The sequence below is a fragment of the Aethalodelphis obliquidens genome, unplaced genomic scaffold (assembly GCF_003676395.1).
Source record: "Aethalodelphis obliquidens isolate GAN/ISIS:26980383/991018 unplaced genomic scaffold, ASM367639v1 scaffold6, whole genome shotgun sequence".
NCBI classification, from domain to species: domain Eukaryota; kingdom Metazoa; phylum Chordata; class Mammalia; order Artiodactyla; family Delphinidae; genus Aethalodelphis; species Aethalodelphis obliquidens.
Genome location: NW_020837950.1, coordinates 29,006,174 through 29,033,552, shown reverse-complemented (window position 1 = coordinate 29,033,552; position 27,379 = coordinate 29,006,174). Strand labels below are relative to the sequence as shown.

At 36.3% G+C, this 27,379-nt stretch overlaps 1 protein-coding gene across 6 annotated transcripts in view; it reads left to right on the top strand.

The window, feature by feature from the left end:
* The window catches only part of SLIT2 (slit guidance ligand 2), a 382,557-nt gene that overhangs the window by 22,256 nt on the left and 332,922 nt on the right, over positions 1-27,379 (top strand). The window lies entirely within an intron of this gene.

Below are 27,379 nucleotides of genomic sequence, written 5' to 3'. Positions count from 1 at the left end.
CTTGCAAGTTGCCCACGGTCAGCAAATCTCCCAGTTCTCTTTCACGTCTCTCTTACATTTATTCTCAGTGTAATAACACATACATAAGCATAACCACATTAATTTTTTAACACTGCAAATTAGCATAAAATGTGCATTTGCATCATTCCAGTTCTCCTTACTTGGCAACACAAGTTACATTAAGGCCAGAATGTTTTTAATGAGATCTCTTACCCACTCCCAGTTGATGATTCATATAATTTTAAAACTCTTATATAAAATGAATCAAGGATAGAAAAAGAGGCTGTGATTCAGGAACTATTTATGTTAGTCCACATATTAAATTGTCATTTTAATGATGTGTTGTCTTGAATAACAAAATGAAGGAAAAATATGAATTAGTTAGAAAATGCTGAGTAAACTCCTTAAGGTATAGGTAAACTATATTGAAAGTTATTCAGAAGATTTACGTTGTGTTGCTAAAGAACATTTTTATTACTAAGATTTCAGTTTTAAAAACAATATAAAAGAATTAATTCGTTGAACTTATAATATACAAATATGATTTGATCTGTGGAACATCCTGCCACCTTTACATAAGCTGCATGTGTGGTTTTCAGTGCAGTTTTAGACTAAACATTTTGTCAAAATACAGTTCAAATTGCAAACTGTTTAGCACTTTGGATTTAAACAATGATTGATAATGAAATAGCTTTGAGCCTGAAGTTATTTTAATTTGTCTGTTTTTATCATAACTCCAATACTTTTTATATGTACATAAGCTTTGCAGTCAGATGAATGTGTATATGTCCTCTTCATTACCTGTTACCCACAACCAAGTTATTTGCTATCAAGGAATTATTTATAGAGGGTTAACCTTAAAACATTTGATAAATTGTGATATAAGAAACTTAGGGCAAGAGTTTAAGAAACCTAAACTCTAGAGAAGGAAGCAATGAAGAGTAAAAAGTCCAGTCTTTGGCAATACCCATGGTCTAGGGTACAACATGGCTGTGTGAAATGTTATTAAGAGAACATCTGTGCCTCTTGAAATGTCCCCCAAATGAATGTGAACAGCTAAGTATGGCAACTTGATTTAAGTGTTTTATAAAAAAGATGTAAAGAAAAGAGAAATAAATAAGTCTGGAAACAGAATGGAAAAAGATAGCTTTGCCCCCTCATGATAGGTTTCTTCTACTAGTGAAAGATTAAAGCTTGAAGTATGTGAATAGCTGAGAATAGCACAGAGAAAGGTTGATTGCTTCCCCTCCAACAGTTCCAACTGATTGAAAAAAGCCTAAAGTTTTGTTTGTTCTATGTCTTAAACCATCAGAATTCTCTTTTAGGACCAGAGGAATGCTCTGGAGGAAAAGAATCCAAGGATAAAAAGTCATTGCAAGCCAACAATTGTTCCTAATCCTCACAAAATGCTGGAGAAATTAAATTTATTCTTTATTGCTCAAAGTGTTACCTAGGTCACTGGGCGATGGGAAAATTGCACTGGAAGTAGAGTAGGCGCAAGCTTTGTTTTGTGTCTAGATGCTTAACCTTAGACACGACAAGGCATCTTAGAGTGTGGTGGGAACTTGGTTCAGAGCATTAACACCAAGACTTTTATTACCCAGGATTTATAATAGGCTGTGCTGTCAGGAGATGAAAATGTTGTGTTTACATTGCAGTGTTAAATGATCATTTAATTAACACCTAAGGAAAAAAAAAGTTGTGAAATTCTTAGCAGCTTTTACTGTTGGTTTCCTGGGAGGTTTTAATATCCGAGTTTCACTGAGATTTCTTTTTGTTAGTAGAGACACAAAAGACATTATACACTTTTTAAGGAAGACAAACAGTTTAACCTTGACCCTTTTTTTCCTAAAATATTAATTTAAATTACATTTTAAATCTGGTGTGCTTATTTAAAAGGTTTCTAGATTCGTATCTCAAAAGTATGTCTTAATTAAACACTTTCTATGTAAACATCTGGCATTTAAATGTTATTTAATTTACATTCTAAACTTTCTGCTGTAAAACATTTGAAATTGCCAATTAATTTACCTTAGGTGTAATATATTTACAGTATTAACTATATGAATTTTACATCTTTTAAACTACCACTATAGTTGCATTGTTTTAAGAATAAGGGTCAAAATAGGTAAACATTGTCAAATGATTCTAGGGGCGGGGGTCGGGGGTTGAGGTACATTGTTATTATATTATCATCATCATTATGTAATTAGAGATCATTATTCTCATATGATGCAAGAAGTTTATACATAGACAATAGGAAGAATGATGCCATTAATATGAAAATTCAGATTTACTTCATTAATTGCTAAAAGATTTGATGCTATCAAATGCCTTCACTTATTCCTGATCTTTTATAAAAACAATTCCCTAAGATAGAGTGGTCTTGAGACAAATTGATAATATTTGGAAAATATAATATGTACTGCCAAGGGTAGCCGCATACTCAGTAACACTGTCTTTTTCTAAAAGAATTATTAAAAAATTTATATCTGTTACTCTTCTCATTTTATCTAGGTATGCAACTTCATATTTTAATATATGAAATATTAAAAAATATTTGTTGTTACTTGCTGTTAAAGTAAAAACTTTCTTAATTTTTCCAGAAATGATTATACCATTATAGTGTAGTTTTTGTAAGTACACTATTTTTATTCATATTGCAACTAAACATGTTTATTCCCATTTTTTTTTAAGTTTAAGTTCAAATGCCTCAGGATAAAACCTGCTTTCTGTATTATTCATGGTAAAAGAGTGCAAAGAGGCTTGAATGTTATTAAAATCTCTTGATAGAACACTACCAAATGTAAAGTAGATAGCTAGTGGGAAACAGCCACATAGCACAGGGAGATCAGCTCGGTGCTTTGTGTCCACCTATAGGGGTGGGATAGGGAGGGTGGGAGGGAGACGCAAGAGGGAGGAGATATGGGAACATATGTATATGTATAGCTGATTCACTTTGTTATACAGCAGAAACTAACACACCATTGTAAAGCAATTATACTCCAATTAAGATGTTAAAAAAAAAATCTCTTGCCCTGCTTTGAACCAAGAATTATATTCTCATTCACAAAATACTACTCAGCATTACATAGCCGCTTTGTACAACGTTATATGCTCTCCTTACTTCTATCAAGTTTCAGCATTTCTCTAAAACTTTTCTCTTTTTTTCTTAACCCACGTGATTTTTTTTCTTCCCAAAGCTGTTTCTCCATCCAGAGTCTAGTAACAAAACCCCCAAGTAGGAATATTGCTTTAAATTTTATCTCCTTTACACACATACCCACATTTTGATTGAGGTAGTTATAAGACACAAAATGCTCAAAAGTTAAAAGGTATGAAAGAGAGACAGGAGTGACGATATCTGGTTACTTAACATACTGGATAACTAGTATATTCTAAACGATGTAGTTCTTTATACCAATTGAAATTCCAAGCCAACTAGGTGCTGTGTGCAGGTGTGTATGTGTGTGTGTGTGTGTGTGTGTGTGTGTGTACACGCGCACGTGCACATGTGTGTGTATAGTTGGAGATGGGGATACTGAGAGCTAGGGAAACAAATATTTTGTGAATGTTCAAAAATGTTTGAAGAATAAATAGGTAGGGAAATTATAGGAAATTTCATTTAACAAATAAATTTGTTGCTTTTACACTAAGAAAGCAACGATATGCTCTTATATGAGAAAAAGTCAGTGTTAAAATTTTATGCATTAATTATTTGGAATCTCTAAGTAGGAACCAAGGGGAAAGAGTTCAGGATTTATTTTAGATAAAGTCTCCAGTTTTGCCTCTTAAAAATAGTAATAACTATTCTAAATACAAACAATTACACTGTAACAAATATGTTTCATAGTTATTCTATTAAAACCACTGCTTATAAGAGATTGGAAGATATAATATCTAGAAATACTCTAGTCCACTCTGCGGGGATTAGGTAGTTAAAATTAACTTCCCTTTTGCGTAAAACTCTTTTGCCTGACTTTCAATCCCCACGACAATCTAGTTCTGCTTTAGACTTTAACTTTCTCATGGCTGTCACAGCATATATGCTATGTTCCAGGCGAGCACATTTTCCTGTTACTGATTGGAAATTCCCAGCACATTTCTGGACTCCTTCCTTGTTTCCAATTTGGAGTAGCCTAGTCTGCCATCCTCATGTAAGCCTCACCTCCTCTATCAAACCTTTCTCAACTGCTTTCGTTACCTCCAAATGATCATTAATTATAATGTAGTGGTTCTGAGTACAGACTGTTGACTCAGACTGCCAAAATTTGAATCACTTAATGGGTAAACTTGGGAATGTCACTCAATTTCCTGCCCTGTGCCCCAGTTTTCCTTCTTGTAAAACGAGGATGATAGTTAGAACTTACCTCATGGAGGGGTTGTGTAGAGTAAATTATTCACTAAATGAACAAAGCTTAGTATGACGCTTGACAATAGTAAGTGCTAAGTATTTTTTGTTTTTTATTATATAGGCTACCATGATTATTATCTGTCTCATACAATGTGCTGTTCGGTATTATTTTCTATTCAAAACATGTGTTAACTTTGCCAAGACTCCTGTCTTACATTTGTCTTTGTTTTACATACAGCATCTAGCCTAGTGCAGGCTGATTAATAAATACTTTCCAAGTGAATGCTTGATGGAACTCCGCCTGAAAAAGACACTAACAATAGTTTGAATTCGGAATGAAATATATGTCATGTGGATCAGAAGTTAAAAGACATACTAGTTGTATTCCTAACTCTGCTGGTCACTAGCTGCAGATGCTAAGTAAAGGTACTTGATTTGAGGACCAGTTTCTTGGCTTATAAAAGTATTTGGTAGTTCATATAAGAGAGGGACAAGAATTCAGCATAACGCCTCCTGGTCTTTAGGGAATGTGCAAACATAACTGAGGGAAGAAGAGGAAATAAAAATATATCAAAGATTTGCTCTAGCTCTTTTTCAAAAATGTATAGGGAACTCTTCACGGGACTTGCAAGAACTATAATGGTGGAATTATTCATGGTGATAAACCAGGAATAAGATGATGAGATTGTGAATGAATGATTTTGTTCTCTTTCCTATTCGCAGTTTAAAAAATAAAAGCAGTTTCTGTATGAGATAAATATAACCTACTTACATTTTGTGTGGCTTTGCTATTAAATGTAAATTGTTTGAAGACTTAGGTTAAAAAAAAAAACAATTGAAGGAGATTTGGGAGATTTGATGGTTATGAAGTATTAAGTGGTTATCCTGATACTTGATAATCCCTCAATATGAGATAAGTGGTGTGTAATTGAAGTAATTTCAATAATCACCTGCCTCTCAAACATCACTAATGGTAGCATGAAGAAATGAGTTAAAAATCAAACAAGGCAAATCAAGGGAGAATAATGGTTGACGCAGGTGTTTATGTTCATACTTGTGTTATCTTTTGATTTTAACAGGTTTGTGAGCAGGGGCCTTCATTTTCTGTAATTCACCCTACTAAATGGACTGTGCACCCTGGACAATTAATTTTCCTGACTTTTTGAGGATAATAGAATGTATAGAACCCAAATACTCTGAAGGCAACTGAAATCTGTAGTCTGTTTCTAAAAGACAGGCTCGCTCTCAGAGTTGGTGTGGTTTTCTTTCCCTCTCTTTAAGGAGAATGAATTCCGCACATAATGAGTAGTTTCAAGAAAAGTTGTTAATCAGGTAGTCCAAGTGGCCACCCTGGATTCTTTTATTACAGAGGAACTGATGGAATGAGAAGGCAACATAGTTACATTTGATAAAAGGAAATACCTTTTTTCCTATCCCCACCCACCATGTAATCCTCTGGAATTTAGTTGACTCGGGAAATTACTGCAGCGTGAGAAATTACTGCAGCAAATAGCCTGTTTGGAAAAGCTAAGTTGGACAAACAAGAATAACACTTGTAGCTACAGTAATTACATTAAAAATCACAAAGTGTATTACTCAGAGTATTTCAGGGCAAGAGTTTTCACCTGAGGGGGTCTTGAAATAATTTTTCTTCTATTCTTGTTAATCTTATAGCAAAGAATTACACAATGGGCAGTACCACTGTTATCAACATTTTTTTTTGTTCTTTTCTGAGTTATCAGATATCATTCTGTTGCCTAAGATGGGATACTACATCAAAATCAGATGAAGAACTTGACCTCAATATGACAGAGGGGCAAAAAAGAATCATACTTATAAAGGAATGTTATTAAAATGGACAAATGTTATTCTTTTAACTCCCATTCAAAAACCATATGCTAATTTAAAGAGAGAAGAATGATATAAATCAACAATAATACAGTCCAGATATTGCTTTATTTTCTAAATTAAGTGACCAAGTTGAATAACACTATTAAAGTATAGGTAAACACGTTTTGCTAGAGGTTTAGCTATTTCCAAATAAATGTTATATTCACATCATACTTACAAGGTGTACTTACTTTCGTTGTATTTTTATAAGATGATTCAGATTTAGATTTTTATTTTAGGTATAGGTCTTCTCCCCAGTTCTCAAGCATATGTTATTTTAGTGCCTTGTATTTGTTGCTATGCTGATTATTTTATATGTATTATATTTCAAAGCAGTGATTCCTAAAATGTGCTCTCCAATGATCCAAGAGCAAAGTATTCTGTGGTCAGATGTTTTGGGAAATAATGAAAGTCATATCCCCTGTGGTGACTGCAGTGGACACTTGTGTGTTAATCTCCAAGGCCTCTTGCAATGAAGAAATCTGTTTAACTTAAAAAATTTGTTTCTCAAAGTTATTTGACTATACAGGCCCCCCTTTTCCCTGCTTCCCCCACTAATACCAGTTAATCCAAATAGCAAGAGCAGCCTTTAGCTGTTCCAAAAAATAACTACTTTTCATTCATTCTCATTGAGAGTTTTTAAAAATAAAAACTTTTAGTCATGGATTGTTGAAATTTAATATTATTTTTCTTGTACCAACATGGTCAGGTAAACAACTCTTTATAGTGCATTGGTCTAATAAATCTGTTCTTTTCAGCCCACCTTTGAAAGTAAACTTGGTATTCGTTTGTTAACTCTAGGGATGGAGAAACTTAGATCCTTGGGTAAGAATTTTGATATCTTAGCACTGGTATTTGCTTGTGTGTGTGTGTGTGTGTGTGTGTCATATATAAAACCATTTGTCATATGTATACACACACACACGCACACACGTATAAGCAGATACCAGTGCTAAGGTATTGAAATTCTTATGCAAGGATCTAAATTTCTCTATCACACACACAGCGCCACTGACCTCTGTTTTAATGACTGAGAACATTTTATCACTTAACTCTTTCTCTTTTCCCTGATTTTGTCATTGTAACACCTGAAGCCCGCTGTGCACAGCATTCTTTAGCAACACAGGGAAGTCTGCATCCTCTCAGCTGGGTGTGAAGCTGCAGGAGTCTTTCTCACTCCACAGAGTGTTGAAGCTAAAAGTATTTTATATACAATTTGTAGTTGGTTAAGGGACTTTGAAATCAACATAGAGTTTCATATGTTCAGTATTTTCGACCAAAACCCATGTCTCCAAGGACTAAAGGACAAAATAATTTAGATTAGATTAGGTTAAAGACAGGAAAGAAAGAAAAAAGAAAAAAAATTAATAGTATTGAAATCTCCTAAGACAGTTTTGTACCTCATAGGTACCTCTCAACAGGATACTTATACTGGTCATTACAGAAAATTGTTGTCCTTTCTGTTAGTTCACCTAGCATGTTGCTTGAATGCCAATTCTTATTTATATTAAATAGGGAAAAGATACCAAAGAAAACACCAGGTTATGGCTAAAACATAACTACTTCAGAGCCTGATGAAATGGGTTTAATCGAAATAATCACTTCAAATTATTCAGCATTTACAAGCACATTCTTCAGATTTTATTATAAGCATAAAAATAATCCATTGCGTCATAGTTTGGGTTCCTTCTGTGTGAGGGAACCGAGTACCCCAACCCTGTCTTCCCACTTCACTGTTTTTCTTTTATGCTCCATCACCATCTATCATATTGTGTGTTTTACTTATCTGGTTGTCTTTCCCTCCCAATTAAAATGCAAGTTTCATGAAGGCAGAGCACAGTAGTAGGTGCGCAAGAAATAACAGTTGAATGAATGAATACAGGTTTTGCAGCAGACTGCCAGGATTTGAAGTCTAGCTTCCAAACTTCCTAACTCTGTGACTTGGATGTTACTTAACCTCTCCACCTCAACATCCTCTTCCTTAGGTGGAAATAATTAGAGCATCAATGTCACCGAGTCACTGAGAGGATTAAAATATGTAACCTATCTGCCAGAGTTTAATTGATGTTAAATATTTTTCACAGAAACAACTCTTGAATGGGTTAAGGGCAAATAACCAAACATTTACCATTATCTATTAAAATTATTTGTTATTGCTTTTTGATTTTTGACTGAGTCTGCCCTTCCCCCCAAGCCCCTCTGTACTAGAATGAGAAGCCTAACTGTTCAGAGACACATCACAAGCTGCTTGTTCTTTCCTTCTTTCTTCTCATCTGTTTCATGAGTTCTCCGTTTTCATGGCGTTCTCTACCTTCGCAGTCCTGCTTCTGGAATGTTGAAAGTCCCGCCTGGCTTTGCTACTAACCAGGCACTGCTTTACTTCCTGTCTACAGAGACTGCTGCCATTCAGAGGGTGCCACCACCCGCCTGGGGAGAGGGGCCCTTCCTTTGTGTGGCTGTGCAATACCAAACAGTAGATACCTGCCAATATGCAGGTGTTTTTACTGACTTTTTACCATGATTAATCCATACACCTCTAGCCTAGGGAGTTAAAGATATTTGACTAAGTCTAGTATATTATAGAAATAGTTTAATTTTTATATTATCCTTATTAGTTTGTTAACAAAATCCTCTCTGTAGGTTGTACACCCCTCCAGGGTTTGGGCACTTTCATCTCTATCACCATAGAGCAGTTTTCACAGATAGTGGACATGTAAATATTTGTAAGCTGAAATAAAAGTGCAGGCAGTACAAGGATCCACAGTCATCTTGCATGCCAAATGAGCTACCAAAAGCATCTGACGTTTTAACTTTTTAGTATCTTTGCATTTATTCTCCCTTGATAGTGTTTAAATTTAAAAAGAGTAGCAATTAGTAAACTTGTTCAATCAACATATCTTATGTCAATGTAAGATATGCACTTAAACATAGGTGGCTTTTTGTACCAGTTTCCTCACTGTGATATTGAGTGTCTAGAAAAGGCTATTCTACAGCATCTTTGATAGCATTTATAAATTCTTTCCTAATATTTTACACATTTGTGTGTGTGTGTGTGTGTGTGTGATTTTGTGTAATTTGCAAATAAAGCAATAGTGCTACCGAATTAACTACAAAATTGAAATTGCTAAAATAATAGGAAGCAATTGAGGCGGCTAGTTTCATCTCATCATTTTGTATCCTTGCTTGGGTTGCTAAGGCACAGCTCACACATTTAGTGTGCTTCCACAATTCTTTGCCATTCTAGAGCAAGTACTTCTGACATTTTGATTAGGCTTTTGTGTTTGGTCACTGTATTAAATTGAGCAATTTATTCCTTTCCACTTAAATTGTCTTCCCTGTACAAGGGATGGAGAGGAATTCACAGCGCCTGCACATAAAAGGCCATTATCTTATCTTAGCAAATCCAGCCCTATAGAGACAGTGCATCATGACAGCTCAGCTGGGAAGCTGGGAAGGGAAGTGTACCAAGGAGGGTGAGATACTGAGTGTGAGTCATTGATGAAGCCTATCACTGGGGTGGTGGTGAGTCCATCAGTAGCAGCAAAGGTTAGCATCCCTCTGCCGATCTTGGCCTGATAGACCGTTTAGCAGACAGACTGAAGTTTGCACCCAGGGAGTGTGCTCTGCCTATAGTCTTGATTTAGTTGTAGCTTGTACAAACAACTCAGGAGACCATATTACACTGTTATTCTTCTTGCCCCAAATCAAAGCACCTTTTTTTCTTTTTTTCTTTTCACGGGATAAACACACTGATATTTCGTGTGTATGGCCAGAGGCAGGCTGTAGAACAAGTCTGTAGAAACTTCGGTGCTTTACTCTAATACAGCCTTCATTCCACAAAGAAATATTTTCTGATTGAAGGAAGTGGTGGTGATGAGGGTGGAAATGTTGAGGTCAGCTGTGTCACTCTCATGGATTCAGCACATGACCCAGGAGCTCTTCTCAGAGGTTTATTCATATTAATAGTTACTCACTGGATCTTCAGCAATATGAAGGGGATCCAAATTACAGATGGGAAAACTGAGACCCAAAGAGATCATGTAATTTGCCCAAGTGGCAGGCTGGCATTTGATTACAGTGCAGTGCTCGTTACCACACGTTTTGACTGGACGGGGGTCAAGAGTTTCCTTTAATTAGGTAAAAATGCTACAAAAGCCATGATCCTTATAATCTATTTAAAATCTTCACGGTGTCTGATGCATTGTTAACTCTTCATAGGTGCTTATAGAGAGCTTGTTCTCCTCTGTCTTCTACTCGTCCCATCACAGATCCAAACCTGAAGCTTTGTGTCACCTTGACTCATTTCCTCTTCCTTTATCCAGACTCTCAAGTTCCGTTGATTCTAGCTCCTGACAACCACACCCATCCATCCTCTCCTTTCCCTGTCTTTTTACTTCCTAACTAGGGTCCCCTGCTCCAGGATTTCTTCATCCAGAGGTATCTTCTTTTTTTTTTTTTTGCGGTACGCGGTCCTCTCACTGTTGTGGCCTCTCCCGTTGCGGAGCACAGGCTCCGGATGCGCAGGCTCAGCGGCCATGGCTCATGGGCCCAACCGCTCCGCGGCATGTGGGATCTTCCCGGACCGGGGCACGAACCCGTGTCCCCTGCATCGGCAGGCAGACTCTCAAACACTGCGCCACCAGGGAAGCCCCCAGAGGTATCTTCTTAAAGTACAGCTTGGATTAGGTCCTTTCCCCAGTCAAAATCATTTAGTCTATAAGCATAGCAGTTTAGATTTAGCAAAACATTGTCCCATGACAGTCACAGGAACTCAGATAAATACATATCATTGCTTCAGTTGTACAGATGAAATAACTGTAGCCTACAGTGGTTAACTGAATTACTAGCCCACTGTAATAAGGCTGGTAAATAATAGAACAGTTACTTTTCTCTAAACCTTTACTAACACCAGGGTCTGTAGTCTAAACTCCTACCTTGGCTTTCAGGTTTCCTCAGTGGTCCCAATTTATCATTCTTGTTTCCTGATGTTCTCTTATTATACCATGTACTTGAAGAGCTACACATGTTAAGTCAGCTACTGTTGAGCCTGTGGACTTTTGCCTCTGGTATTTCCTCTGCCTTCTTCATCAGGCAAGCTTCTATTCACCCTCCGAGATCCAGATCATGCCTCTTCCACAGTGAAGGCCTCCTTGATTTCACCCAGGAAAATGTGACCCCATTAACTCAATACCTCAGGCAAACAGTACTCTCCATTTAGAGGTCACAGCAGCCTCACACAGATTATCCCTCTTCCTTCTCCTTTACTACCTGACAGAATACTGCTCACCCCCTTTTTTGATAACAGTATGCCTTATGTCTCAAGAGGCTGTTACAGCAGAGGTCATACGTTAGTTATCTCAGTCACCTTAGGTCCTGGCCCAAAGTTGGGACTACTTTGTTGACTAAACGAGCTTACATGAAGACTTTGATAATGAATTCAAATGAATTCTTCTCTGAGGCTTTTTTTGGAGCGCTTAATCTGAGCCTGCTCCCTTTGCAGCCCTGCCTCATAGTTTTTCTTAGGCCTCTGTTAGTTTTATGTAACCGTTTCCTTTTATCATAGTTAATTTTTTCTTCTCTCTCTCCTTCTAGAATCCAAGCTTCTGGTGGCAGGTTCTAAGTCTTTTTCACTTATATGCCTTCCAAAGCACCTACCATATCACTGAGCATGTAGTAGAGGCTTGATAAATGCTTATCAAATACATTTAGTAAGGACTTTACATTCTTTTCCTCCAAGTCACATTTCTATTGTTGAAACAGAAAACTTGTGTCTGAAAAAAAAATTTTTTTTAATCAGTAATATTGTATCTGATTTTTAAACAGTTCATATCTGACAGAACCAGAGCATGTTTATGCAGATTGCTAAATCAGTGTCTAGACAAAAAGCCCTGCAGTTGTTGTATTCCATCGTGTTTATTACGGGAACGTTATGTTGTTAATTTATTTTAGAATTTAAAAAATGGCAAGTGAGTCAGCATGCTATGGTAGAGAGAGCCAAGATTTTGTGGGATGGAGTTCAAACTCTAGTTTTAGCAGTGTGCTGGGTGGGAAACAGTCTCTGACCTGGTTTCCTTACCTGTTAGGTGAAGATAATATACTACATATGTTACTGGGTCGCTGTGAAGATTTAGTTTGTGGTGTCAGCAAAGTGCTTGCACTTAATAAATTCTCCATAAATATCACTAGTTATTAGAAACACTGACACTTCACTGAATTCACGTACTCTACACATGTGCTTGAAAATGAGAATATTTCACTTTATTTTCTGAAATGCTCTCTACCCAGGATAATATTTCAGGTCAGCCAGCTTATTGTGGTTGCTTTTGGAAAAGCTCTTCCATTTTAAAGTCTTGTTGAATTCCTCAGTAAGATGTAAAATAGGTGGTTGTGGTTGGTGGATTAGTTATATGGGTTCAGTTGCAAATGAATGACACCTGTCTGAATCTGGCTTCAATAATAAGGAAAATTATGATCACGCAGAGCAAGAAACTTAGAGGTAGCGTTTCATTTGTTTCTCTCTCTTCACTTTTCCATCCTCGAGGGCAGCTTATCCTAAGGCTTTGCTCCTGGTCTCAAAATGGCCATCGTTCAGGCCTTCATGTTGGAATCCCACTGGTTCATATTGCAGTGGGAGAAAGAGGAAAAAAGAAGCGAGAGAGAAAAAGAAGAAAGGGAAAGACAGAGAGACGGGAGGCGATATTTCCTCCTGCCCAGTGGATTCTGAATCCCTTCTTTCAATCCACTGAAACAATTTAGGTAAAATGTATAACTTTAGAACAAAGGTTGCCAAAGAAATGGCAGGTAGTGATTGATTTAGACTAGTTAAGGTATCTCTCTGGACTTTTGGATGGATGGGTAAGTGAATCAGATTAGGATTCTATCAGGAAAGAGGAAGGAGCGCTGATTGGTGTGAGGAAATAATCAACAGTGTCTGCTACAGTTAAGAACTTAAAATTTTTCAATTGTTCATTTGATTTTACTGTAGGAATTTAGAAAAGTTGCTATTATAGCAACTTTTAGTTTCGGCGCATAAAACTGAACCTCTTAGATTTGTTGATTTATTTGTGCTTCATTTTCACATGTAGGGATAATAAAACTTACCTTTCAGGTTTTTGAGATGATTAAAAATGAAGTGTGTGTAAGGCCCAGCACATGATACAGACTTGCTTTAAGTAGTTGCACTTGTATTTTCTTGGTCAGAATTTCTTTATTTCATCTTTGTCTCATCTGTATTCCAGTTTTCCATTCCAAATATTTACATTATGAATCCTCACGGGTGCCTGATTGTCACATCTAAGTTTATACACCCAAGAAGAAAACTCATCAAGTTCTTTCTTTAACAAAACAGTTGACCTTTTATAAACTGTGTAATCATGCAATCTCCTGTGATCCTCACAGCAGCCTGTGATGTAGATATCATGTATGCTATTTTGCAGATCTCTTTACTTGCCTCCTCCTCGAAAATGTGAGTTTCCCGAGGACAGAGACTCAGTCTGTTTTCTCCATGGTGGTATCCTTAGCATCCAAAGTAGCACATCACGATGGCAGACTGGTAGATGCTCAATCAGTGTTTGTTGAAGAAGAGGAGGGAGTGAGGCAGGGAGGAGTTCAATGTGAGCTACTGAGAGTAAAGGACTCTCTCAGTTCATGACTTTGCCCTGAAGATATGAATCCCCATTCTTTGTGGGTCTGAGACCTGTACACCCACCCCTCACTCTTTAGCTTCATCCTGCTTTCTTCACCCTCTTTTTTTCTCTCTGTGCTCAGTTGCATGAGCACATGTGGTTCCCAAGATAATCCATGCTTTTCACTTCCATAGGGCCTTCGCGTATACAGATTCCCAGGCCAGTGGCTCTACCTACTCAGCCCCCTGCTGCCTTCCTATACCCGGTCATTGTCCCGTAATATCCCTAGTTTACTCTAGAGCCTTCATGTTCCAGTTCAAACACGACTTCCTCTGGAAAAGCCTTCCTTGCTCCTTCAGATTAACTCACCTTCTCTTTACACATCCCCACACTATAAGGATATACTTGTAAATTTATTTTATTTATTTATTTTTGGCTGTGTTGGGTCTTCGCTGCTGCGTGTGGGCTTTCTCTAGTTGTGGCGAGTGGGGGCTACTCTTCATTGCAGTGCGTGGGCTTCTCATTGAGGTGGCTTCTCTTGTTGCGGAACACGGGCTTTAGGCACGCGGGCTTCAGTAGTTGTGGCACATGGACTCAGTAGTTATGGCTCGCGGGCTCTAGAGCACAGGCTCAGTAGCTGTGGCGCACAGACTTAGTTGCTCCGTGGCATGTGGGATCTTCCCAGACCAGGGCTCGAACCTGTGTCCCCTGCACTGGCAGATGGATTCTTAACCACTGTACCGCCAGGGAAGCCCCAGGATATAGTTTTTAAATGCTTGTGTATTTGTATGGTTATTTTTATGAATGCTTTCTTCACTAGAGCTTCTGAAAACAGCATGGGTTTTTACTCATTATTGGTTCCCTAAAGCTGACGAGTATCTGACATATCCTAGGTGCTCAATAAACATGTGTTAAGTGAATGTCACCAAACTTTGTCTTGTCAGCCTATTTTCATGTGTTAGTCATAAATTATATTTACAGTTTGCAGAAGAAAGGTTAGTGTTTTGTATTAGTTCCTCTTTTTTTTTTTGCGATACGCGGGCCTCTCACTGTTGTGGCCTCTCCTGTTGCGGAGCGCAGGCTCCGCACGCGCAGGCTCAGCGGCCATGGCTCACGTGCCCAGCCGCTCCGCGGCATGTGGGATCTTCCCGGACCGGGGCACGAACCTGTGTCCCCTGCATCGGCAGGCGGACTCTCAACCACTGCGCCACCAGGGAAGCCCCCTAGTCCCTCATTTTTTTTAATGTATCTTTTCTCACAATAACCTAAATACTGGAAAATTGTAAAGTCTTCGGATCAGCCACTGCTTCCCTGCCTCAAATCTGTATCTTTATTTCCTTCTCTTATTTTAGGGCTGAGCTTAGAATTTACCTTCACTGGGCTTCACTTCACTCAAGGCTAGATGGTGTGTCCCTTGTCTGGGTGACCTGATCACCCCTCCCCCCCATTAATGTAGTTCTCATGTATCTGTTCTTCTCATCTGTCTCTCTTTTGAGCTAAAAAGTAGACTGAATCTAGTCTAAGATATTTGCCCTTCGCTCAGCACAATACCTGGCATGGTACACACCAGAGATATTTTCCCCAATGACTGAATGCATGTCCTGCACTTGTATGATATTCCCCAGGTATGACAATCATTCCTAGAAAAAACATTCAGTAAACCATTATAATTTAATTCAGTGTCTTCAGTGTGGCATATGCATCCTTCAAAGATTGCTTACAATAATCTACTTTTTAGTGGTCTTAAAAATTGCAGTGCACGTTGGATGCTGCATACAAGTGCCTGGCTGGGGAAGAGGATGGGAAAGGAAATCCAGCTTGGCCTTTGCTTATTAGGCTATTTCTGCCACTGAGAGGCTGCCTTTAAAATTTTTTCACAGAGATGCTGTGTGTGATAGAATGGCCCTAGATATAGGAAGAAAATGTTAGAATTTTCTATTTAAATTTCTATTTAAATTTTTCTCTCAACTTTGAAAACTCTCTACTTTTGTCTATGTTTAGAATTCTCCATGGTATAGTGGTACTGTAATATTAATGTATAAATCCGTGAATAAATTATAAATGGTGGGGACATATGCTCAAAAAACTGTAGTAATGATGATACACGATGAAAACAGTCACGGAGAACTTTGATTTAACATATAATTCCAACGTCATGGGAGTTTCCAAGTTGATTTACAGCTTCTTATTGATGTCGTTTTCAGATGTGTTAAGAAAGGTGTGTTAGGGTAATGACATCCTGGACAACCCGTGTACCACAGCATGTGTGTACATGTGAATTTTATGTCTGCCTGTGGTTCTTGTGCTTGTGCTGAAGAAGAGAATGGATGAACTGTGGCTAAGGTTGTCTGTAGCCTTTGTTCAGATCCATCCCAATGCCTTCCTTTTTGGGAAAGCATATACCCTCATTGCAAGATTCTTGAGCCAGTTCCCCTTGCAGATGAGCAGTATATGATGAGCCTTGTTTCCCCATTATTGGCTTACTCTTAATCTTTAGGTATAAAGCAAATATTTCATTTCTTCTCTGCCTCTGGGTTATGATACTAATGAATGAATGGTAGGTTTCTGATCACAAAATAGACAAATATGCTTGGATTCAGAATATCTTACCTGAAATCATGGCCCAGCCACTTTCCAAATGTGTGATTTGGACAAGTAATTAACCTCTCTGAGCTTCTGTTTCTTTTTCTGTAAGATGAAAATAATAATTAATTCACAGATTTGTTGAAAGAAGTAAATAAGCGTATGTGAAAGTGGCTGGCATAGTATGAAATAGACAGTTTATAGAATTTTTGAGTTCTGAGCATGCTAACTGCAGAATCCTTTTTCATATTTATTAGCAGCACTAAAATCACAGTTTCTTGCCTGTGAGGTCTGATGTGATGGTTGCTTTAAGATAAAAGTTTGCTCCTTCTCTGTATTAAACTAGTTAAAATGTGACTGTATGGTTAGATAATTGGCTTATGGATTAATCTGTTTTCTGAGGAAATGACAATCTCCTAGCCTTTTTTTTTTTTTTTTTTTTTTTTGTCTACTCTAAGCAGCCATACTACAGGGCTGAGTAATGAGACAGTGATGGAGCTTCCATCAGTGCCCTGAATATTGTTGAGTCATATAGGTGCTACAGGGCTCTAGAGGAGTAAAAGTCACTTCTCACTGCAGTATCTAAAAGCAACACAAAAAATCCATGTTAAGTGGATTTCTGTAATCTCCAAAACCATAAGAGAGGGAAAAATAAAAGCATCCATACAGAGAGAATAACATTATTTGAAATGGTTAAAAAGTACGTTTATTGACAAAGAAAAATGTCATGTTTGTGGTGTTGGATTAAGGAGAAATAGTCAAGAAATGTAAACTGAGACCATTTTAAAGGCTTGGAAATGCTAGGCTAAGGACTTCATTCAGATTTTATTTGGCAGGCAGGGGTCATCTGATCAAGGTAGTTCTCTGGGAAGATAATGACTGTAAATTGAAGTGAAGAAAGACTTGAAGCCTAGAGATCAGTCACAGAAATAATGCCATGGTCCAGAGTCCTAAATTCAGGGTGATACTGTTAGGAAAAGAGGAGGACGATATTTGCGGTGAAATTGCATAGGTGTTGTGTAGCATGATGGGTTTAGGTAGAGAACAGGATTTTAAAATTGTAAGCAAAGCCTATATAAACAACAAAGAAAGCCAATTCTGAAAGCATTTTGATTAATTAAGGTACTAATGATTATCAAGTGAAGTTCTTAAACTATAGTAGTGTGAAATAGGATCCTGCAAGGAAAAGCACTACTTTTATTTCAGGGTTTGGAATCACTTCTTTTTTCCTGACACATATGCCCAGGTTCCCTTTTTCTGTTGTTTGAAGAAGTAGAGGCTTAGCTGTATTGATGTGACCTTCAGTTTTCGTATTAGAATAAAAGGATGTATACTCCCATGCTGGAAAGGACCTTAGAAACTTAGGTGAAGAACTAGGTGCCAGAGATGTTATGTGACCTGCCCAACGTTGCCCAGCCTGTGGAGGAGCGTTCACTGTGGCTCAGGGAACCAGGCTCCTCACGTACAGATCCTCCTAAGACTCTGTGCTACCCAGTCTATACCTGCTCCAGGAACCCAGGTCCTTTTTCCTTCTTTTTATTACCATTTCGCACTGTTTGCATTTGTTGTTATTTAAAGGCACTTCCCTGAAATTCATAGAATATACATGATGTTTATTATTATTACTGTCTTTAGAAAGTACCCACATGTTAAGGGTGCTATGCTAGGCTCTGTTTAAAGCCAGATAGATATACAAAGGCCTTAGCTCCCACTGTGTCTCATGTTTCGTACACTGGGGTTTATATCCCAGTGTATGAGTAAATGTTTAAGTAGCAGTTTTCTCCTAAATTCTCCATTCTTACTAAGATGGTTTTTTGCTTTGTTTTGTTTTTAATTCTGGCTAATAGTTTTGGTTCTAAGGAAGATGGAAAGGAAATTCACAGGCTGCTTTTCTTTTGCAAGAATCTATAGGTGTATTTTTAATTTATACATGTTAACGTTCTTTCTAGAAGAGCTATTAGTTTATATACCTTACATTAGTTTACAGATGAAAAAGCTGAAAATTGGCTAGACTGGCTTATAAAAGGTAAAGCCATGATTGGAATTCATATCTTCTTAGGTCCATAAAATAGACCTATTGAGAAGTGACATCCTAATATTGACATTGGCAAACTGAAAGACACTCAGAGAAAAACGCTAAGGATGTTAAAAGGCCTGAATGGAATATCATATGAGAATCAGTTGAAGAAACTTGAGAGGTTTAGAAGAAAGAGATAGCTAATCTGGGTGCTACTTAATCAGACTTTCTAAAACATCTGAGGTATTATCCTCTCAAAGAAGTTTTAAACACTAGATAGCTCAAAGGGACCAGAGTAATTTGGCAATGGAACTGTTTGCCTCAAAAGTCTTTGCAGAGGGCTTGGGGCCAGATATTTGGTACTACCCCATAGTTGGAAGATTGCACAAGAATGTGTCTTAAATGTTTCTAATTTTTCTGTCGCTGAATTCCATTTAAAAGTGAATCTGATACAAAATGACGTATATATTGTTAACCATAATTTCTCTGAATCAAGGATGATAAGGCGTCCCCTACTCTGGGAAGCTCCCTGAGGGCCCTCTCTGAAACACTGTGTATGCAGTAATCTTAATTTGAAAATCCCTTCGGTAAATAATTTCCAATTTCCATTTCAATGGAAAGATGTTAATTTAACTTCAATTTAGAGCAAGGTCAGTTTGTGCATCTGACTCCTGATTTGTACATGAGTGTTGGGGAAGATTCTCACAGGTTTGTACTTGGGCCGAAGACATATCAGTATCTTCATAGCCAGAAGATCCAACTCAATTAATTTATTGCCAATTAAATCCAGTCCTCCCCCAAGCCCTCTTGAAAGGTATTTGAGCTGCCTGAGAAGCTATTTAACCCAATGGAATGAAGTAGAACAAAAAAAATCTTATATTATTTTCAGGATTTTAAGGAGGTATCTTCAGACATTTTTTTCTGAACACAGTGATCTTTTTCTTCGAAAAATCTATGCGCAATTGAGAAAGCATAATTATAAGTAAATCTGCTTAAATTTATAGGCTTGATTTTTTCTTAACAGACCACTTTTAGAAACAAAGAATGGAGAATAAGGAAGGACAGATATTATTAAATAGTAGAGTTACATGCTCAGATTATTATGTTCTTTGATACAGAAAGCTCTTGTGTAAACTACGTTTTCACTTTATTTATATGATGATCTGTGTCATACTTGAAATCTATTTCATCCAAGAAAATGTCTAGGAAACAGTAGTATGTTCAAACAAGTTTTCTACTGATTGTTGTCCACTGACCTTCTGCATACTGTAGACATGCTAGAAATACTAGCAAAGCAAACAACTGTTCATTAATTACCTCTTGTTATGCTTATGAGAGCAGACTCGTAAAACAATTCATATTCTCTCGCTTTGAATGCAGATATATTAGTTAACTTATTGCTTATTTTATTACTCCACCTACTTATAATAATATCAAATGTTAAAAAAAGATGTGGAGAGTGGAATTTTGTGTGGAACAAAGAGAATAAAACCAAAAATAAACGAGTGACCCAAGCTGGAAACAAGTTAAAAAATGTAATTTTTCAGTTACACAGAAGTTACCATGGCATTACCTTTCCTTTTGTGTCTGCTGGTGATTTAATTTAGTAGTTTTAGAAAAAAAGTGTCTATTGCTGTGTTTAAAAATCCTAGTTACAACATTGGTAAAGAAATTTCCAAGTACAAGGGGTATTTGTAGAGAACTCATGAAACTGACAAGTGATTGACATGTAAACAACCTCACTGTGCCCTTATATTCCATTCTGTGATGCTAGACTATAGATACTAAATAAGCCTCAGGAAGTTACCACCATCCAATTTTTATTAAATGCTTGGCTTCATGGATGTAAACAATATTGTTCATTAGCTGCCTAAATAAGCCGCTTTCTTTGGAGCTGCTGTACCATCCTTCCTCAGTGTGGTGGGATAGATGCAACAGTGAACAAACGGAAACTTTCCTTTTGCTACGTGAACAAATGGAAACTTTCCTTTAGTATGTTTAACTGAATTTAAACTCTGGAAAGGAAAGCAAAGTGCAGATTTCATCAAACAGATCGAAACCATGTAAATGTGAATGAAAGGGACAGCATTTCCAACTTGAAATTTTCTGTTTATGACTTACCAGAGTCTGAGTGAAATTGCCCTTTTCTTCTCTGATAATGCAAAGGTGACAGCTCAGCATGTACACACAGCATTATGTTATGTGCAATCAGAAGCTCTTGTAATTGTCCTTGAAAGCAGTCTACTGTTAATATATCTTGATTTTCAGAGTGTCATTTTTTTCTCTCTTGGACCAAGACGTGCTTTTCCTGCTTCTTTACATGTAGTTTTCTTAATTCATATGCATTTCTTACTGTACTTCTTAGGTCTCATTTCTTTCTAAAAAATCTTTGTTACAGCCTGCTTTGATAAAATATTTTGAAATAGGTAATAAAAATAGATGAGTGCTGCTATAAGTTATGATTCTTTTAAATCATAACCACATTTTTTTCTAGTAAATTCAAAAGTAAAGGATTGATCTGAAGTAAAACTTTGTTTTCCTGATTTTTAAAGTTTGAAAGAAATTCTTCTGTTTCTTACCATTTTGTATTTCTAAAATGTTCAAATGATTGCCTCAGAGTTTGGAGACAAAATATTCGTAATTTTTTTTCCTCTTAAATTTGAATGCTAAGAACTTGGAAGTTTTAAATGAGCTATTTGCCAGCAGATGACAATTCATTCCAGATAAAAGAGAAGAGAAGTATAGTATGATCTGTGTTTGCTAACCAACAAAGTCTGGAAAATCGCATTTTTGAGATTCCTCAGGCAAAATTGTCAATCTAATAAATGTCAATAGGACTAACTGAAATAGGGTAGGGTGAATATTGTAGAATTTTAAGGTTGCTAGAGATTTAGTGTGTATTCTTGTTGCTAATTTTAAAAGTCGCATAGGGTTTTTGCAAACAAAAATTATATACCTCTGTAAATCTTGGCATTTTCATTTCTTTGCCCGACTGAAGGAAAAGTGGGAGGTAAAAAAAAAAAAAAGAAGGAAAAGGAGGTCAACATGAATTGACTCCAAGTCAACTGTAATCTATATCCTGTCTTCCTAATATATCTCATAACAAAAACGTTTTATGTCAGTATATTCCAAACGTTTGTAAGTTATTTAGAACTTGGAACATGTTTCCCATAGAAACAATGTTGTAAATATTGGTTCAGTTCCCAGGCCAGTACATATAGCCTATTTAATCCATATGTACCTAAGATACAGTACCAATGTTTGCCTGAGTTCTGGGTCCTAAAAGCATATGTGCAGGAAAGAGTGCATTGATGAGTATTTTCTCTCAATTTTCCGAAAAGAAAATGGTCCCATAGGAATTTTCCGAAGGAACTATTTTTGATACTTGTTCCTTTTGTTCTGCTTATTCGTGTCCCAGAGGCCTCCTATGAACTTACAGTCAAGGCAGGGACCACAGGTTGTTATCTCACCTGACCTTGAAAAGGAAAGCAATCATCTTTAACATATTCACTGTAGGTAATGGCATTTTGACCCTTTTATTGTTCTGGACTTTTTGAAAAGGCTCATTAACCTCAACTTTCTAAATGACCAAATTTTAAGAAAAATAACAAGATAAAGTTAAAAAAATATGAAGTATGAAAAAAGACAATTAGGGTTTGACAGAAACATCTTGATGTGTTGCTAGGTATTTAAAGTCTTTAGGGCTTAGTTGTGATTTTTAATTGCTTTCCACTTTGTCCCCCTTCAAATGTCTCATTTCTATCAAAACTTTGTAGTTTTTTTTTTTTTTTTTCCTGCGGTACGTGGGCCTCTCACTGTTGGGGCCTCTCCCGTTGCGGAGCACAAGCTCCGGACGCACAGGCTCAGCGGCCATGGCTCACGGGCCCAGCCACTTCGCGGCATGTGGGATCTTCCCGGACCGGGGCACGAACCTGTGTCCCCTGCATTGGCAGGCGGACTCTCAAACACTGCACCACCAGGGAAGCCCAAAACTTTGTAATTTTTTACAGTAACCCTCAGAGCCTTTGTTGAGGTGAGGCAGTGTCATGGGGAGGTTGATAATGAATTCTTAGTGTGCAAATAGGGGATTGTAATTTATTGCATTATTTTTCAATTATGTAAACTTGCTATTATTCATAGTTGTAATTTTACATTTATTTCATTGGCTTTGTGGACTGTGCTTTCCCCACTGTCCTACATTCTAAGTGAGTAGGGATTTTATTGCTTTTTTGTTTTCTTTGCTCTGTACTAATTCCCACTCTTGCCACTCGATTTGAAATGTTCTCAGACAGACCTCCTGGGGCAAGCAGGTTAAAGACAACCCACCCAACAGCTGAATCATAAGAGCCATTCAAGAGATGTAGGTGTTTCTTAAGAGATATAAACCTCTGCATTGCTCTGAATAATAAGAACATGCACACTTAAAAAACTGTTCTTTCTAATGCATTTACATACCAACAAGGGTAAAAACAAATTTTATTACCAAAATATTATTTGAGATAATATTTTTAGTGAGGAGTAAATGTTTTATTTTCTGTGTTTAGTTCAAAGGATGACATGCTTTTTAGACATTATACACTTCATTTGGCCGTTTTGTCTATTTCATTAAATTGAAAATTAATTCCAGTTTTCTTAAGTAACTATTGAATATATGCTGATTTTCATGACTTCTTTTTATCCAGAAAAAAATATATATAAAAATAAAATAAAATCTATTAAAAACATAGATTTCCAATGTGCTTGTAGGTCTTCAGTTTTGTTTATAAAAACAGACAAAAATTATATACCTGTGTAAATCTTGGCTTTTTCATTCCTTTGCTTTTTTTTTTTTTTTAAATTTGTTATGTGATTCTCAAAAATGTGGACTTTTCAGGCCCAACAGGGGGAGCCAATTCCATATTCTATTGAGGTTGCTTGGCATTACTGCTGTAATTTGTTATCTATTTGTCAAAGCCAAAAAAATACTTTCTTTGTCTCACCTTGGCCATTTACAGGGCCCCATAACAGGTAATCATTAAAAAATGATGCAGTGTTTTGTACTAATTATCTTTTAGTCTGTAATACTAAATTTATTAATCTATTATGGTCATGCCTAGAAAAGTCTGAAATAAAGCTCATTATTTTCAAGTGTATATTTTTAGTCAAGGTAAAGGTAATCTTATAATCTTTTCACAATAAAAATCAACATGGAAAATATCGAACATTTTAATGCTCATAAAAATCATTTAGATATAGTATATTATGATTAAGTTAATAAAGATGGAAAATATATTTTCTGCTTTTTAAACTAATCAAATTTATAAAATAATTAAAATCATATGACTCTATTATACGGATTTTTTTAAAACCGCATACCTTGCTTTCCTTAAAATAAAGATTTTTGACTAAGTTCAGGGTCTACCACAATGAATCATTTAGGGTGGTATTGAATTTTCATAATTGTTTCGTTCTGTGTTCTACTCTCAAGGAAGAAAGTGGAATGGTTTTACTTATTTATATTGCTGTAGGCTATACTTTGTCGTAAGACATTCTCAAAGATTAGAAAACTTTTCAGTCTGATATTTACATCTATCTTGACAAAAGGCATGGAATTATATTGTGCAAGGACATTGTTTTCACAGTTTAGAATACATATTATTTCATAATATTCTCTGCAATAATTTTATTTTGAAATCTTCATTCATTAGCTAGCTGCAAATATATATATATACATGTATCTCCTAGGTTATAATATATGATGAATGTATTTGGGTTGTCTCACATTTAGGCACCTGCAAGAAAACACACACACACAACACACAAATATACATCCTTTGTGTTCTCAATTATAACAAAACTTTGGTCTTCATTTTCCTATATATTCAGTGACTAACATAGTGATGGATGTATATTATGTACTAAATAACTAATTAATGATTAATTGCTTATCTTAAATTTCGGGAGAGATAAATCTCCAGCTTATTGATTGATTTTAGCAAAAGAGAAAATTTACATATATTTTTCTTCTGTGAAACTCTTCTTTTATTTTTTCTTTGAACTTAGCTTCTGTGATACCTAGTGCTTCATTGGAATATCGATATGCTAGTAGGAGCCTAAAATGTAATAGCATTTAGTGAATTTGCAGTTTAAACAAAAATTGGACCTGCTATATATAATTTTCTAATTAAAGATTAATCTCAGTCTTTGTATTCCCTAACATACAGTACAGTGTTTTCAACAGGGTAGATACTTTGTATCTTTGTAAAAGATACATGGTGGGGACTTTGTAAAAATGTGGCTAAATGAATGAATGAATGAGGGGGTGAATTCTTACTGGCTATAAGACCTTGAAGAGTGTATATATCTGCTTTCTCATGTATAAAATTACATGCTTACTGCCCTGTTTTTTCACAAGGTTGTTGAGAGAATCAGATGAGGTATGGAAGAACCTTAAAAATTATAAACATTTTATAATTATGAACTTATGAATAATGATTAACACTATACTTTTATAATTTATAATATTGACTATCTGGGATATATCCTTATTATAATCTTAAGAAAGTTTCAATATAAGAATGTCTCTTATTTTGCAGTGTCGCAGTGAATCATGCTTATAGGAATGGCCAAGTAGATTCATGTTTGTCAAAATGAGATTCCTGTTATATCCAATTACCCTTTTGTTCTTCATGCCTCAGAATGTCATTTTGCCCCAATAGCAAGACATTAATGGGGCATGCTAACTCTATTGTGCCTGCTACTTACGTAACATTAGTTCCAGACTCCCTGCTTTTAATTGAAGTGCTACGTAGTTAAATTCTCATGTCATGAATTCTAATTCCATAGTAGAGCTAAGGAAGAGGATTCTATTGAAACATTTCCCAAATAACATTTTTTTAATTGATGAGAGTATTTTGATTAATGAGATATTAGTAGGGGTGACGTATTTTCATTTGTAAATAAGTGCTGAGATTTAAAAAATTGTTAAAGAAGCCTATTTTAGAATACTCCTATCCCTCTTGAGAAAAGTTGTCTTGACAACAGTACCATTTATAATTAGAAGTGATGAATATTTTATTTCTCAAAGGAAAATTCTCCCTCAGTATGCATGACAGTGATTGGGCTAAATGTTCATCAGGCTCAATGATTTCTAGCGCAAAAAAATACACTGGATATCAACTTTTGGGCTCAACAATACTAAAGCTTTACAGTTCAGCTTAAGGAGAAGTTTTTCATATGCATATTTATATTAGTATTCTGTGAGGTAAGAAAAGGAGATATTATTGACCTTAAGAAGATTTCATGTCTAATAAGTGGAAAATTAGAACTAAAGAAATGTGGAATAGTTTTTTTCTTTTCATCGTTTTGCTAAAGGGTGCGGAAGCACATGGCACATTTCAGAATTGTGCTTTACTCAGGTTGTAATCTATTTTTTTATATCCTAGAATTCGTATCTTTTCAATTTGAAATATTTTATTCTGAAGTTCATGAATGAAGACTTAGCTCAAATGAAAATATCCAATACAAATGTCAGTCTTTTTATTGAGTGTTCAAGATTGAAGTAAATGACTATTCGCATTAAAAGACATGATTCAAATTTCATTTTGTGCATTCATTTGTTGTATCAGTCATCAGACATTTATCCAGTGCCTACTACATGCTAGGCAATGTGGAATGTTCAAGTTCAGTAGAACACAGTCCCTGTTGGAGGGATGGAAGGGCACATCTATACAAAGCAGTGGCCAACCTTCAGAGTATTGAAATCAAAACTGCTGCGTGATGTCATGCATACCATGTTCACTTCCAGAAGGGGCCCATTTTGTGGAGGGAGGTTAAGTTGGGGGTACAACATCCACTAAGGGAAATGACTTGTGTAATCCAGTGTGATGAGAGAGCAAGAGAGAAGAATAAGTGATGCGGTATAAGGTGGAATGTTAAATGGGGCCTGACTCTAGAAGGCCTTGAGTTTTGAAAGCAAACATTTATCATCCAATAATGTCTATTACCGTGAATTCAATGGCTTATTGAATTACACAACTGTTCGTATCTGACTGCATGTGATCGGAGTTTGCATGATATAAATTTACATCCTGTCATGATCTATATGACTATGTTAAAAATCCATTCACTTTTGGAAGTCTTATAACTACAATTAAAGTTTAACGTGAGGCATATTTTATCATTAATTCAAATATTATACTTGCGAAAAATTCAGTGGATATATCCTCATGATGAATTTTAAATGGAAGTAGTGTTATATGGAATACTTTAATTTTATATTGGGTAAGACTTACTTTTAATACAGTTTCACTCTTTGGCTTGTATTCATAAGAATGCAGAATTTCATTCAAAGACATTCAGTGGCCTGATTTGCAAGATATAGCCTTATCTTATCAGCACCCTTGGAAGGCAGACATTTTGCTTATTCCAAGGCATTGAAACAAGGCTTGAACCAAAGTGTACTGGCTCTTTATATTTACATTTCACTTATATTTTTCACAGAAAAGAAATTTCTTTATTAGCCCTCATTTCTCATTAGAGCCCATTTTATCTTGGAGAAGCTCTGACGTCATAAATTCAATATTTAATTACAACTGTGATGATATTTTTATTTCAGATGTAGTGCATGCAAGGCAGCACATTTCATAGAAATGAAAGAAATTATATGAGATGCCGCCTCCTCTATTTCCTCCTATGTACCAAGCTGTATTAGGTGTTGAAAATGCCAAGTTGTGTAACCGTGAACAAGGTGCCCACTGGGAGCCTAGCGTCCATTGAAAGGACAAACATGCGAAGAGCAGTGGAACAGCATCAATACTGAGCTAGAGCGAGCATTGCAGTCTGTGGAGGCATATGTGTGATTCATTCTTTCTGTCTTTCTGGAGGTCTTATAGAAAAGTATTTTGAGTGTGGCTCTAAAAAGAAAATTAC